The sequence below is a fragment of the Entelurus aequoreus genome, linkage group LG04, assembly GCF_033978785.1.
Source record: "Entelurus aequoreus isolate RoL-2023_Sb linkage group LG04, RoL_Eaeq_v1.1, whole genome shotgun sequence".
Classification (NCBI taxonomy): domain Eukaryota; kingdom Metazoa; phylum Chordata; class Actinopteri; order Syngnathiformes; family Syngnathidae; genus Entelurus; species Entelurus aequoreus.
The window spans coordinates 57,500,672-57,514,108 of record NC_084734.1 but is presented as its reverse complement, the minus strand read 5'-3'; the positions used below and the strand labels follow the sequence as shown (position 1 = coordinate 57,514,108).

At 36.5% G+C, this 13,437-nt stretch overlaps 1 long non-coding RNA gene across 1 annotated transcript; it reads left to right on the top strand.

Moving 5' to 3' along the window:
* The first annotated feature begins 5,982 nt into the window (after window positions 1-5,982).
* Window positions 5,983-12,812, top strand: LOC133648857 (uncharacterized). The gene is made up of 3 exons (XR_009825940.1): window positions 5,983-6,056; window positions 11,276-11,347; window positions 12,685-12,812. It is a non-coding gene; the product is annotated as an uncharacterized LOC133648857 (long non-coding RNA).
* Window positions 12,813-13,437: the final 625 nt, after the last annotated feature.

Sequence of the window (13,437 nt, the reverse complement as noted above, 5' to 3'; positions counted from 1 at the left end):
CGTACACATGAGGCGACGGCCTGAAATACGTATTTTAAAAATACATTTTTGAACATTCTGAATTGATTCAGAATCATAAAATAGTTAAATAATTATGATGTGGATAGATTTTTCCAGCACTCCTAATACACACAGTATTAACACTTTCTAAGACTCAACTTTCAACTTAATAGCACTTCTTGACAACGACAACACACTCAGGACAAACTGAAATTAATAAAACACACTTGCAGTGTAAAAAATATATATATATCAACTACACAACACAAAATGGTTTCTTCCTTGGCCCATTAACTGTGGTTAACAATATTTTCAAACTTTTAATCATCGTTAAAATTTCTCAAAGAAGACTGTCAAAGTGTGGTAGTTTTCACTTGCACTTACAGATGTAGCGACCAACTGTAGTTACTGACAGTGGGTTTCTGAAGTGTTCCTGAGCCCATGTGGTGATATCCTTTACACACTGATGTCGCTTGTTGACGCAGTACAGCCTGAGGGATCGAAGGTCACAGGCTTAGCTGCTTACGTGCAGTGATTTCTCCAGATTCTCTGAACCCTTTGATGATATTACGGACCGTAGATGGTGAAATCCCTAAATTCCTTGCAATAGCTGGTTGAGAAAGGTTTTTCTTAAACTGTTCAACAATTTGCTCACACATTTGTTGACAAAGTGGTGACCCTCGCCCCATCCTTGTTTGTGAATGACTGAGCATTTCATGGAATCTACTTTTATACCCAATCATGGCACCCACCTATTCCCAATTAACCTGCACACCTGTGGGATGTTCCAAATAAGTGTTTGATGAGCATTCCTCAACTTTATCAGTATTGTTTGCCACCTTTTCCAACTGTTGCTGGCATCAAATTCTAAAGTTAATGATTATTTGCAAAAAAAAAAATGTTTATGTGTTTGAACATAAAATATGTTGTCTTTGTAGCATATTCAACTGAATATGGGTTGAAAATTATTTGCAAATCATTGTATTCCGTTTATATTTACATCTAACACAATTTCCCAACTCATATGGAAACGGGGTTTGTACCACTGATAGTCACACACACACTAGGTGTGGTGAAATTACCCTCTGCATTTGACCCATCCCCTTGTTCATCCCCTGGGAGGTGAGGGGAGCAGTGAGCAGCAGCGGTGGCCGCGCTCAGGAATATTTTTTGGTGATTTAACCCCCAATTCCAACCCTTGATGCTGAGTGCCAAGCAGGGAGCTCATGGGTCCCATTTTTATATAATCTTTGGTATGACTCGGCCGGGGTTTGAACTCACGACTTTCCAGTCTCAGGGCGGCCACTGAAAAGGGCTTGGATTAAATCAACTCTGCTTCTTCCGACTCCTTTTCGGACATGTTGTAATGAGAAACTGGAAATATGTGATGTAATTGTATACATGTTCGAAATTAACTAACACCAAATCTAAATTATACTTAAATTAATATTATTCGTTGTATGGATGCTGCATGTGTGTAAATAAGCCGTTATCTTTTTTTTCATGTCGGCATCTCTGTGAATTTATCAAAGCACTCTTTGTATGTCAATCTTGCATTTCATGTTTGATTTCAACGTTGGTGCCTGTGAAACTTTCTTTACAATCTTTTGGTTCCTACTTCCTACCTCCTATCTCCTACTTCCTTCCTTCAGCCCCCTCACTCTGACCCATCAAGAAGAACCAGTGTCAGCCAATTAGGCAAGCAGGCGACACCATTCCCTTTAGGCACGGGAAAAGTTAGTCAATATTTTCTTTGAAAGATAAAAAAAGGCTCACGCTGAAACTCTGCAAGTGGCACACTTTCCTAATTAGCTGTCTTGTTTGACGTTCAAACGGAAAGTTCTCCGCCAAACAATGGAGCATGAATAAAAGATCCATGTCAGACATAAACAAAACATGTCATCTTCTCGTCACATGGTCTTGTGTGGCTGTGAGAGATTGAAAGATGATCTTCTCGGTGCTCCAGCGTTTTGTAACATAAATGAGGTCAACGCTTTGCCGAATTGGTTTTAATCTTCTCACTGCTGGAGCCGCTATCTTCTTCACCACCTTCGTCTGCTCTCATCTTCTATCTCGTTGCTCACCTTTACAGCCTCCTCCTCTTCATCCCTTGATCCTCCCCCTTTCATCTTTCATCTTCTTTTTAACGTCCTGTGACTGACAGATATGGGCTTTGCTTTCTGTCCGATGTGCCCTCGGAAAAAAAATATTAAGAGGAGGAGATTTTTTTCTTCCCCACATTGGTGAATATCTGAGCCAGTCATATACAGTCATGGTCAAAAGTTTACATACACTTGTAAAGAACATAATCTCATGGCTGTCTTGAGTTTCCAATAATTTCTATAACTCTTATTTTTTTGTAATAGAGTGATTTGAGCACATACTTGCTGGTCACGAAAAACATTCATGAAGTTTGGTTCTTTATGAATTTATTATGGGTCTACTGAAAATGTGACCAAATCTGCTGGGTCAAAAGTATACATACAGCAATGTTAATATTTGGTTATATGTCCCTTGGCAAGTTTCACTGCAATAAGGCGCTTTTGGTAGCCATCCACAAGCTTCTGGTTGAATTTTTGACCACTCCTCTTGACAAAATTGGTGCAGTTCAGCTAAATGTGTTGGTTTTCTGACATGGACTTGTTTCTTCAGCATTGGACTTTGGGAAGGCCATTCTAAAACCTTAATTCTAGCCTGATTTGGCCATTCCTTTACCACTTTTAATGTGTGTTTGGGGTCATTGTCCTGTTGGAACACCCAACTGCGCCCAAGACCCAACCTCCGGGCTGATGATTTTAGGTTGTTCTGAAGAATTTGGAGGTAATCCTCCGTTTTCATTGTCCCATTTACTCTCTGTAAAGCACCAGTTCCATTGGCAGCAAAACAGGCCCAGAGCATAATACTACCACCACCATGCTTGACAGTAGGAATGGTGCTCCTGGGATTAAAGGCCTCACCTTTCTCCTCCAAACATATTACTGGGTATTGTGGCCAAACAGCTACATTTTTGTTTCATCTGACCACAGAACTTTCCTCCAGACGGTATTATCTTTGTCCATGTAATGTCAGATGAAACAAAAATCGACCCAGCAGATTTGGTCACATTTTTAAGTAGACCCATAATAAATTCATAAAAGAACCAAACTTCCTGAATGTTTTTGTGACAAACAAGTATGTGCTCCAATCAGTCTATCACAAAAAAATTAGAGTTGAAAAAGTATTTGGAAACTCAAGACAGCCATGACATTATGTTCTTTACAAGTGTATGTAAACTTTTGACCACGACTGTATATAAAAATCCATCTCTAGCTGCACTAATGGTGTTTGTCCTCGAATGTGTTGAGTTATTTTTGAAACAAAGTTGTACATGTACTCAGGAAATGACAAACAGTCATGAAGGTTCCAAATGACCCCAAAAAGGACCATCTTCCTTCTACAGGTTTCAAGGGTTCAAAGATGCCTATTGTCATAGCAGCACACACATTTAGTACCAAATGTCCCTGATTTAGCCCTGTGAGTACCACAAAAACACAAGTATGTACATCATTTGAATAGAATAGTGTCATGTTCTGTGGTTTGGATTATGTTTTGTTATTTTCTGGTGGTTTTAAGACTCTTTTAGTTCATGTTTACGCTCCCTTGTTTGGTCACCATGGTCACTTATTATTTTCACCTGTCATTTGTTTGGACTCACTCACCTGTTGCCAATCATTATTTATGTTGGTCGTCCTGGCGACATTGTCATTATGCCCTGTTTATTCAATAGTTTATGCTTCATGCCATGCCACGTGAGTTTTGTTTTTTCACGTCACAGTAAGTGTAGTTTTGTCCATGTCCATAGTTTCTGTCTAAGTGTTAGTTTTGTTCATAGCCAAGTTTGTTCTCCGCCTTGTGCGCCTTTTGTTTGTACCCATTTTTGAGTGATAACCTAAATCATGTATCTACCTTCATCCGATGTCAAGCCCAGTTGTTTTGCATCTTGGAAAAGCAATCCGCGCAGCAATTTCCGTCGTCAAAGTCCACGTCGTGACAAATAGAATGTAAAAACAATAGACTATAAATCATCCATCCAGGAATTTGATGGCATCTTTTGTGATTGCTGTGGCTTAAAATGTCTTTTTTAGAAGGTCGTGGCAAAAGTTGGGGTGTTTTGAGGCTCATTTTTTCAATAACATTGAAATAACTTGAGATTATATGAATTAGGGCTGGGAATCTTTGGGTGCCCCACGATTCAATTCAATATCGATTCTTGGGGGCACGATTCGATTCAAAATCGATTTTTTCCGATTCAACGCGATTCTCGATTCAAAAACATTATTTTCCCGATTCAAAACGATTCTCTATTCATTTAATACATAGGATTTCAGCAGGATCTACCCCAATCTGCTGACATGCAAGCAGAGTAGTAGATTTTTGTAAAAAGCTTTTATAATTGTAAAGGACAATGTTTTATCAACTGATTGCAATAATGTAAATTTCTTTTAACTATTAAATGAACCAAAAATATGACTTATTTTATCTTTGTGAAAATATTGGACACAGTGTGTTGTCAAGCTTATGAGATGTGATGCAAGTGTAAGCCACTGTGACACTATTGTTCTTTTTTTTTTTTTTTATAAATGTCTAATGATAATGTCAATGAGGGATTTTTAATCACTGCTATGTTGAAATTGGAACTGATATTGTTACTGTTGTTGATAATATTCATTTTTGTTTCACTACTTTTGGTTTGTTCTGTGTCGTGTTTGTGTCTCCTCTCAATTGCTCTGTTTATTGCAGTTCTGAGTGTTGCTGGGTAGAGTTTGGTTTTGGAATTGGATTGCATTGTTATGGAATTGCTGTGTATTGTTTTGTTGGATTGATTGATTAAAAAAAAAAATTATAATAAAAAAAAAATTACAAAAAAAAATAAAAAATTTAAAAAAACAACGATTTCTTTAAAATGAGAATCGATAAAAAAATGTTTAAAAAAAAGAGAATTGATTCTGAATCGCACAACGTGAGAATCGCGATTCGAATTTGAATCTATTTTTTCCCACACCCCTAATATAAATAACTATCAATGGTTTTAGTGTTTTTTGTAACCTTCACCTAAAAAAGCACAGAATTTCAACAGACATTAGAAACAACTATTGTATTGATGTTTTACACATTCTATACCACGCAGACTAAAAGGGGAACTGCTCTTTTTGGGGGGAACTTTGCCTATTGTTCACAATCATTATGAGGGGCAAGACTCTGAATGTGATTTTTTTTATTTTAAAGCATTCTAACTTATAAATAAACGTGAATAAAAGTCGGCTTATAATGGAGTCAAAGAGAGGTCCTCTTTTCGGCCCATAAATCCCTTTAAAAAACATTCAAAAAGTGCCAACAATACTCCATTTATATTTCGTGACTTGAATATTAACCAAGTATTAGCAATATTGTTATTATTAGCACCAATGCAGACAAAGCATCATGTGACTGGCTAGCTAATTACCTCTCAAAATGGCTCGAGAATTTTCGTGAGATTACAAAAAACACAGGGAAACAGAAATCATCAAATGTCACAGTTGCGTTAAGCAAACAAAAGCACCAGAATGAGTGAGGCGAAAAGGCAGGACTAAATAGCTCTCTGATTAGTGCCCGGCAGCAGGTGAGCGTGCCGAACACTAATCAGAGGCAGGTGAAAACAATAAATAACCATGGCAACCAAGGAGACACAAAACAGGGGTGCTGAAACAGAACTAAGCCAACAAGAGACATAAAACGTAAACAAACTATGATTCGGGCAACGGATCATAACAATACAGTGGTATAGAAATGAAAAATAAAATAAAAAATAAAAGCCGCTTAACGACCTTCTCCATGTCATCGAAGGTGGTCTTTCCAGATGAGAGAAAGTGGCTGCAGGTGAAAGAGCCAATTTTCCTCTGAGAAGTCAAACCATGTCTGGACATAACCGACGGCAGTGTTTAAGAAGGCTGTAAACCCCTGCCTACCAGCCTCAACCTTTTGGCAAAAGTGGACAAGAAACGTGCCGTAGCACTTAGGAAAGATCCCGCAACCCCCAGGTGTGTAAAGTAGGTTTAAATAGGAGCCGGATAATTGCAACCCGATGTTTTTAGGTACCCTGCCTTCTCTTGGTCATCATGTCAAATAAACTGATAGTACAAAATCAGAAACCAGGGACTACAAGCAGGAGACAATAAGGAGACATAAAACCAGAACTACGACAGTCTCCGACTGAACATGGCAATAATAAAACACCATTACCTACCTTGTTTTTTGGCAGAAATTGTTTGTCAACTAAATTAACATATATTTGCTGGCTGTACACTGACTACTCTACGAAATATCCAATTTTGATTATTACAGTATTATCCTGAGAGAAGATGCTGTGAAATAAAATGAGCGATGATCAGATAGACTTCCTTAAACTTCTGCTCGGTGACATCGGCGAGGAAAGGACTTTATTTTTCAAGTCTCCATCAATTAACACAAGAATGACAACAATAAAAACACAACAGACAACAACAAAGGAGTTTGGATCATGAACGATCAAACGTAATGTTGGTCACTTTCGGGATTATCTGGACATTCAAACCTCAAAACTCGAAATGGATTATAATCAGATTTAAACTGGGCCATCACATGGACATAAATGACGACATGGAAAAATTGGTTCATGAATCTGCACAAAATAACACAAGAAGAAACATGAATTGAACATCATGTGGACTAAGAAACCAACAAAAAAAATCAATGAATCAAACAAAATATATCTATATTGTCATTATCATCCATTATCATATTTTATACTCGTTCTGAAATTGTCATGTATCCATAAAATCTGCCGGAATAAATAAATTCATTCATTCATTCATTCAGTTTTCCTTCCCATTGTCATGGTCCTTCATGACAGTACTGGACTTGCTTTGTGTCTTCCTGTGTTTTTTAATGTTCTATTTCTTATTTGTGTTATTCACTTTCCGTGTTTGACATGCTTTGCGATAACTTTACCTTGGTCTGAGCACTGGCTTCCTCACCTGGAGACATACCTTTCCCTGGTTGGCAATCAGGAAATAAACCTGTCTCTGGTTGGCAATCAGGAAATAAACCTTTCCCTGGTTGGCAATCAGGAAATAAACCTGTCTCTGGTTGGCAATCAGGAAATAAACCTTTCCCTGGTTGGCAATCAGGAAATAAACCTGTCTCTGGTTGGCAATCAGGAAATAAACCTGTCTCTGGTTGGCAATCAGGAGACACACCTTTCTCTGGTTGGCAATCAGGGAGCTTTTTAAGCCAGCGACATCGGTAGAACGGGCTGATTATCGTTTTGTACTTTGTACTGCTGCACCTTTCTGCAATTGCATGCACATTTGACCCGCTTGCTGGACCATGCAGGTGCTTCCTGTTTTTACCTTTTAGCATCTATTTACCTGCATACTTCCCACCGTCTCTGCTGTACGGTGACGCCTGTGGGCTTTAATTCCTCATTTGAGACTCTGGTATGAAGATATAGGATTTCTATTTCGAGACAACTGAGCATGTTAAGAAGTTGGCATACAACGATTTGTATTTATTTTCTCTCTAATGTAAACTGAGGCCTGTAGCGATGTTTCAAGTACTTCTATATCACGTCTATTTTCTGTGGCACAACAAAAATCACACACAGAAGTCACAGGTAATACTTTAACACCTGGGATTTTATGATCTTCAAGCTGTTGAGATTTTCCATGCATTTCATATTTAATGTGTTCTTATTTCCTGTTTCCTCTGAACATTGGAGCGTGTTAACGGATTAGTCTACTTCCTTCTGGCAGCTTCCTAAAGCTTCTTTTTCCATCACATATTTCTCCTCCTCTCTCTCTCCCCCGGCATTTGAATTTTGTGTTGAATATTTATTGCAACAGAATTAGCATCACAAACACTCTCCCAGGCTTTTTGTTATGCTTCAGGGGGAGGCAGAGTGAGAAAAAGTAGATTATGTTGTGCTTTCCTCTCAGGCACATTCAAAGAAGGCTTTCTAGGGTTTCTCGTGCCTTTGAGCAGCGCTTGGGTACTTTCTTTCGACTTGAAGTAAAGATAGCTATGACTCTGAGTAATGCGTCATGTTTCTAGTTAGTAAAATAATTACATCTATAATAACAATTTTTGTATTGGATTTTGGTCGTACCGATCACTATAATATATTTGGAATAAAAACAACACATCATTTAAGAGGCTAGACACAAATATTACATACCATTTTGAAATTACAGCAATGTTCCTGTCCTTTGTGCTTAAACGGTTAGGAAAGCTCAAATGTCATCGAAAGATTATGGTTTGTATTTTTTATTATGCATTATTCAAATGTGTATATAGCAATATATAAAGTACTGTACTTAAATACAGTTCACGAAAGTTTACTACTTACCTTATCCTTCTGAAGGCGTTTAATTTTCAGTGTCAGGCTAATGTACATATACTGTAAATATACATTTAAATAATATCAACTAAATAATCTTACACAAAACTAAAATCCACAATATGACATGCCATTTATAAATACATGGTGGTGGCCCAGTTAAGGACATAAATACTACCAATGCAATAATAACACAAATAATACCAATGAATGACTGACCAGGGTGCCACATATGGTTCCTAATTTCATAATGTAGAACATTCAGCTACAAGAGTGGCCTGGGGTTGAACGTTCCACGTGATAAAGCTTCTGTATTTACAGTAAAAGTGTCATCTTGTCTCATCAGTCTTGTACATATTAGTCTGAAATTACTTGTTTTTATTTTTAACTAATTGTTATTTTCTAATGTTTACATTCTACAAAGAGAGCACAGTCCGAAGTTAAATTCCTTGTGTGTTAAACATACCTGGCCAATAAAGCTGATAATGATTCGGTTTATTATTTTTGGTAACAAAAATGTGTAAAATAATTTGTAGTGTAAGAAAACAATTAAGTGCAACTATAAAATCACTCAGATATATACAAAAGTAACAAACTTAATTGTACAAAACCACATAGAATTAAATAAAAAATCAAGCAAAAACGTAAATGATATTAATGAACAGCTACCAGAAACAAGGTAACAAAAATGGTTTAAAAACAAATATAAAGTTGAAGAACTAGGTCAGGGCTGTCCAAACTTTTTGACTCGAGGGCTGCATTGGGCTAAATAAGTTTGGCCATGCGTCCAAAGCCAACTGCATGTAAAGTGACAATATATGTATACACACACTATATATATATCCATCTATCCATTTTCTACCGCTTGTCCCTTTTGGGGTCGCGGGGGGTGCAGGAGTCTATCTCAGCTGGATTCGGGCGGAAGGTGGGGTACACCCTGGACAAGTCGCTACCTCATCACAGGGCCAACACAGATAAACAGACAACATTCACACTCACATTCACACACTAGGGCCAATTTAGTGTGTCGAATCAACCTATCCATATATATATATATATATATATATATATATATATATATATATACAGTGTATATATATATATATATATATATATATATATACAGTGTATATATATATACAGTGTATATATATATATATATATATATACATACTGTATATATATACATACATATATATAAATAGCCTTGCCTAGCCTTTATATATATATATATATATATATATATATATATATATATATATATATATATATATATATATATATATATATATATATATATATATATATATATATATATATATATATATATATATATATATATGTAATGTGAATAAATTAGATATTGAAATCACTACACTAACTTCAGTTGTTTTTATTTATTTATTTTTTTAATAATATTTATTACAACAATGTGTGCTGTCACAGAGTGATCTGTGATCACGTTGACTCAGATGTTTCACAAATAACCCAGCTAACAATTTATAGTTTCCAGAAAGTTGCAATTACGTTAGCCTTATTGGGCAATTAAGGTTACCAAAAGGGGGCATTTGGGTTGCATTTTGGTTCCATATTGGTGCAAACGGCACGCATTTTTTCGTTTCCCGAAACGTTACATATTACGATCTTTGAATGTTACCGAATGTTCTGCGATGGCAATACTTTAGGTCTGCATATTTATTTCATACCAAATTGAAGAGAGAAGTTTGCCAAAAATGTAGATTATAGTATATTATAGTAGTAGTAGTAGTAGCAGTAGTAGTAGTATAGTATAGTAGAAAATGCAATAAAGCCATTTTTCTAGGGTTATCGCCAATACGCTGTTAAATGGATGCGCGCGCACACACACACACATTGCAACGCATACACAAATACACACATTACGATGCTTTTTTTTTTGCTTGTGACATAACAACTATTTTTCGTACCAAAATAACACCTCAGTTTGCATTGATTAAAGCAAGCTATAACAGACTGAACAACAACAACACATAGTTAGGACAATGCAAAATGAAATATAAAAGATAAAACATTGAATATTAACAGTATGTGAAAGTCCGACTCCTACCTTGTTTACTTCTCTGACGACTTCCTTAAAGTTTTGTAATCAATCGGAAATGCGCCAAACATGGAGAAGTGTGGCGAGAGTGTTTTGCATGCATTACCCATCATGCACTATAATGGATTTATATATGTGTAATTTAAGAATTATAAATATGTGTTTTATAATGTCCACAAAGTTCAATTAGCAGAATGTGTGTTATGGTGTTGACTTTATTTGTTGGTTATAGATAATTTACACCATGAGGGGGGGAAGTTGTTTGGATTGGGTCGTATAAATTGATGCTGTGCTCGAAACCACGAGAAACTAAACTTATGGTCGTTAGCTAGTGATTCCATCGATCCCCACATGAAGACGGTAAAATCATACCAAAAAAATTTGCATGTGTGTAAAATTTAGGCAAAGACTTCCAATCTTGTCAAACTTGTGATGTCTCGCGGGTAGTTTGGATACCCTCTGAACTAGTATTAAAACAATATAAATGTACATGTACTCTAAGCAAATGCGTAGTTTGCTTATGAAGTCAGTTTGCTGCTACCCGGACACCATAATTTACTAGCTACAGTACAGCTCCGATAGCTAGCTTGTACGACAAGCGATTTTAAAATATGACAATATTTTTGGAGATTGTCAGTCATTAATTTCTATGAGAATGAAAAATGCTTATAAAAACTTACATTTTTATATGTGCTTTCTGTTCAGCGTTCTTTTCATGCTGTTTGGTTTCAAGTGTGATCGGAAGCACATTTGGTGTGAAAAAGTTATAAAACCCTTGGCACTAAGCCCTTCTCTTCGACTTACAGGAGAATTGGGACACCACTTGCTTGACGTGAACGTGCAAAACGGAGGGCCAAGGACTACGACAAGGAGTCAGGGTGAGGATTATTTCAGCCTTCGTCTAACTGACACAATTATAAAATAGTGGCTATCTTAGAGGAAACAAATTCTGCCCTGCTCTACTTTTTGGAGTTCTTGGAACTTTAAGAGGGAGTTTGTAGTGCATATCTGATGAAAAAACATTTACCTCACTTTGAGCATTTTTTTTCCACCAACCACGAATGAAAAGTCTACTGCTGGTTTTTTTTTGGGGGGGGGGGTTTATATTCATACAAACAGTTGTATTTTTCATGCACTCATTTTTGCTGTATTTTCTGCCACATGTGTCCATGAAAATAATACCTTCATGGTGCAAAAAAGGTTGAGGAGCCCTGGTATAAATGGTGATCAGTAATGATATTAATAATAATGAAACTACTGCCATCTAGTGGACGAATTGTTCTGTCACTATGCATCACTGGCATTTATAGAAGAACAATGATACATGAAAGGTAAATAATAACCATAATCATTGTTGAACAGCAACGTCGATCATCTCTCACTGGTCTATTTGAGAGAAAATATGACGTGTGTTTTCTAATGTGCTTTTTAGACACGACAATCAGAGAATGTTTACGGTTTTGTAGATAAATGCAGTCTAAATACTGCCAAAGTGCTAGAAAAAAAGTGTCTTTATTTTGTGTGTCCTGTCCAGCTTTTTAGGCAAATCATACAGTTGATGTAGATGCCCATATCGGCTGTACAAATTTACTTTACAAAAGAGAAGTGTGGGATACTTCTCCTGTTACCTTATTTGTATTTGATTGTATTTAATGTATTTATATTATTTGGTGCAGCCGGGCCGGAGCAGGAGGGGATGGAAAGAGAGAAAAAAGGAAGACAGAGGGGGAAATTGTGGGGACAAGAGGGGGATTAGACAGAGAGACAACAACAACAGCAAACACAACAACAATAACAACAACAACAATAGAACAACATCAGCAAATAGGATATGTACAAATATGATAGTAAAAGTGATAGCAAAAAAGCAGTTAGTGAAATGAATAATAACACAGAAATTACAATGAACATTATTACACTACAAATGGAGCAATACAAATACCGATAGAAATAGCACTATTGATAATGAATAATAACAATAATTACCTCTATTATCAACAATACAATTGTTCAAATGCAACAATACATATACGTAATGATAACTTGAAATACAAAAAAAAGCAGATAAATGGAGGAGAAGAAAGAGAAGCAGACTATATTAACCTTGTAGATTGTTATAGTAACAATAGGTTAAAAAAAGTGTCCTTTTAAAGAAGCTGTGAGCAAATGTCAGCTTAATTTGATGACTGCTATTAAATGGAAACGTTGCATTTAGTGTCTGTTGCAGGTCCCAAACTCTGGATCGATCTCCCTCTCCATGTGAGACCGGCCCCTTCTTTGGCTATTTTTAAGACCCTTCTTAAAACCCATTTTTATTCACTGGCTTTTAACCCAGCATGAGACTTTAAACTGTTTTTAACTTTTAACTTTTTTTTAACTGTTTTTAACTTTTTAACTGCTTTTTATCGAACAAATTGTTCTTAGGGTAATTTGTATTTGCTTTTTCAATGTTTATTTTACTTCTGTTTTAAATGTTATTTTTTAGTCTGTCCTTTGCCTCTATTTCTTTGTTGTGTACAGCCCTTTGTTCTTCAACTGTGCTTGTTTTTAAAGGGTGTTATAAATAAAGTTGGTATGGTATGGTGTTTTTTATGAACAGGCAAAGTGCCACAGCGCAGTGGTTGTGAATCACTGCTCGTGTGTAAACATGTGTAAGGAACAGGAGTTAAAGTATAGTCTTGTGAAGGTCTACTTTAACAGATTTGATCAAAGTTGTGTGCGTAACATTCCTGCCCGTCGACAACCGGAGCTTTGCACACTTTGGTACCTGCAAGTAAAACATACATGACTCACAATATTTGGCTGCTTGTGACATCAAAAGCAGCTGTTTGGAGTGCGCAAGTCTCTTGTCCCTTGAAACATTTCCTCCAGTGTCAAAAAGTCACATCTGTTTGAGTTCTTCATCGTGTTGTTCCGGGACTCCCTGTGCTGCTTGAATACTAGATGTTGCTCTGACAGCTGTGCACAC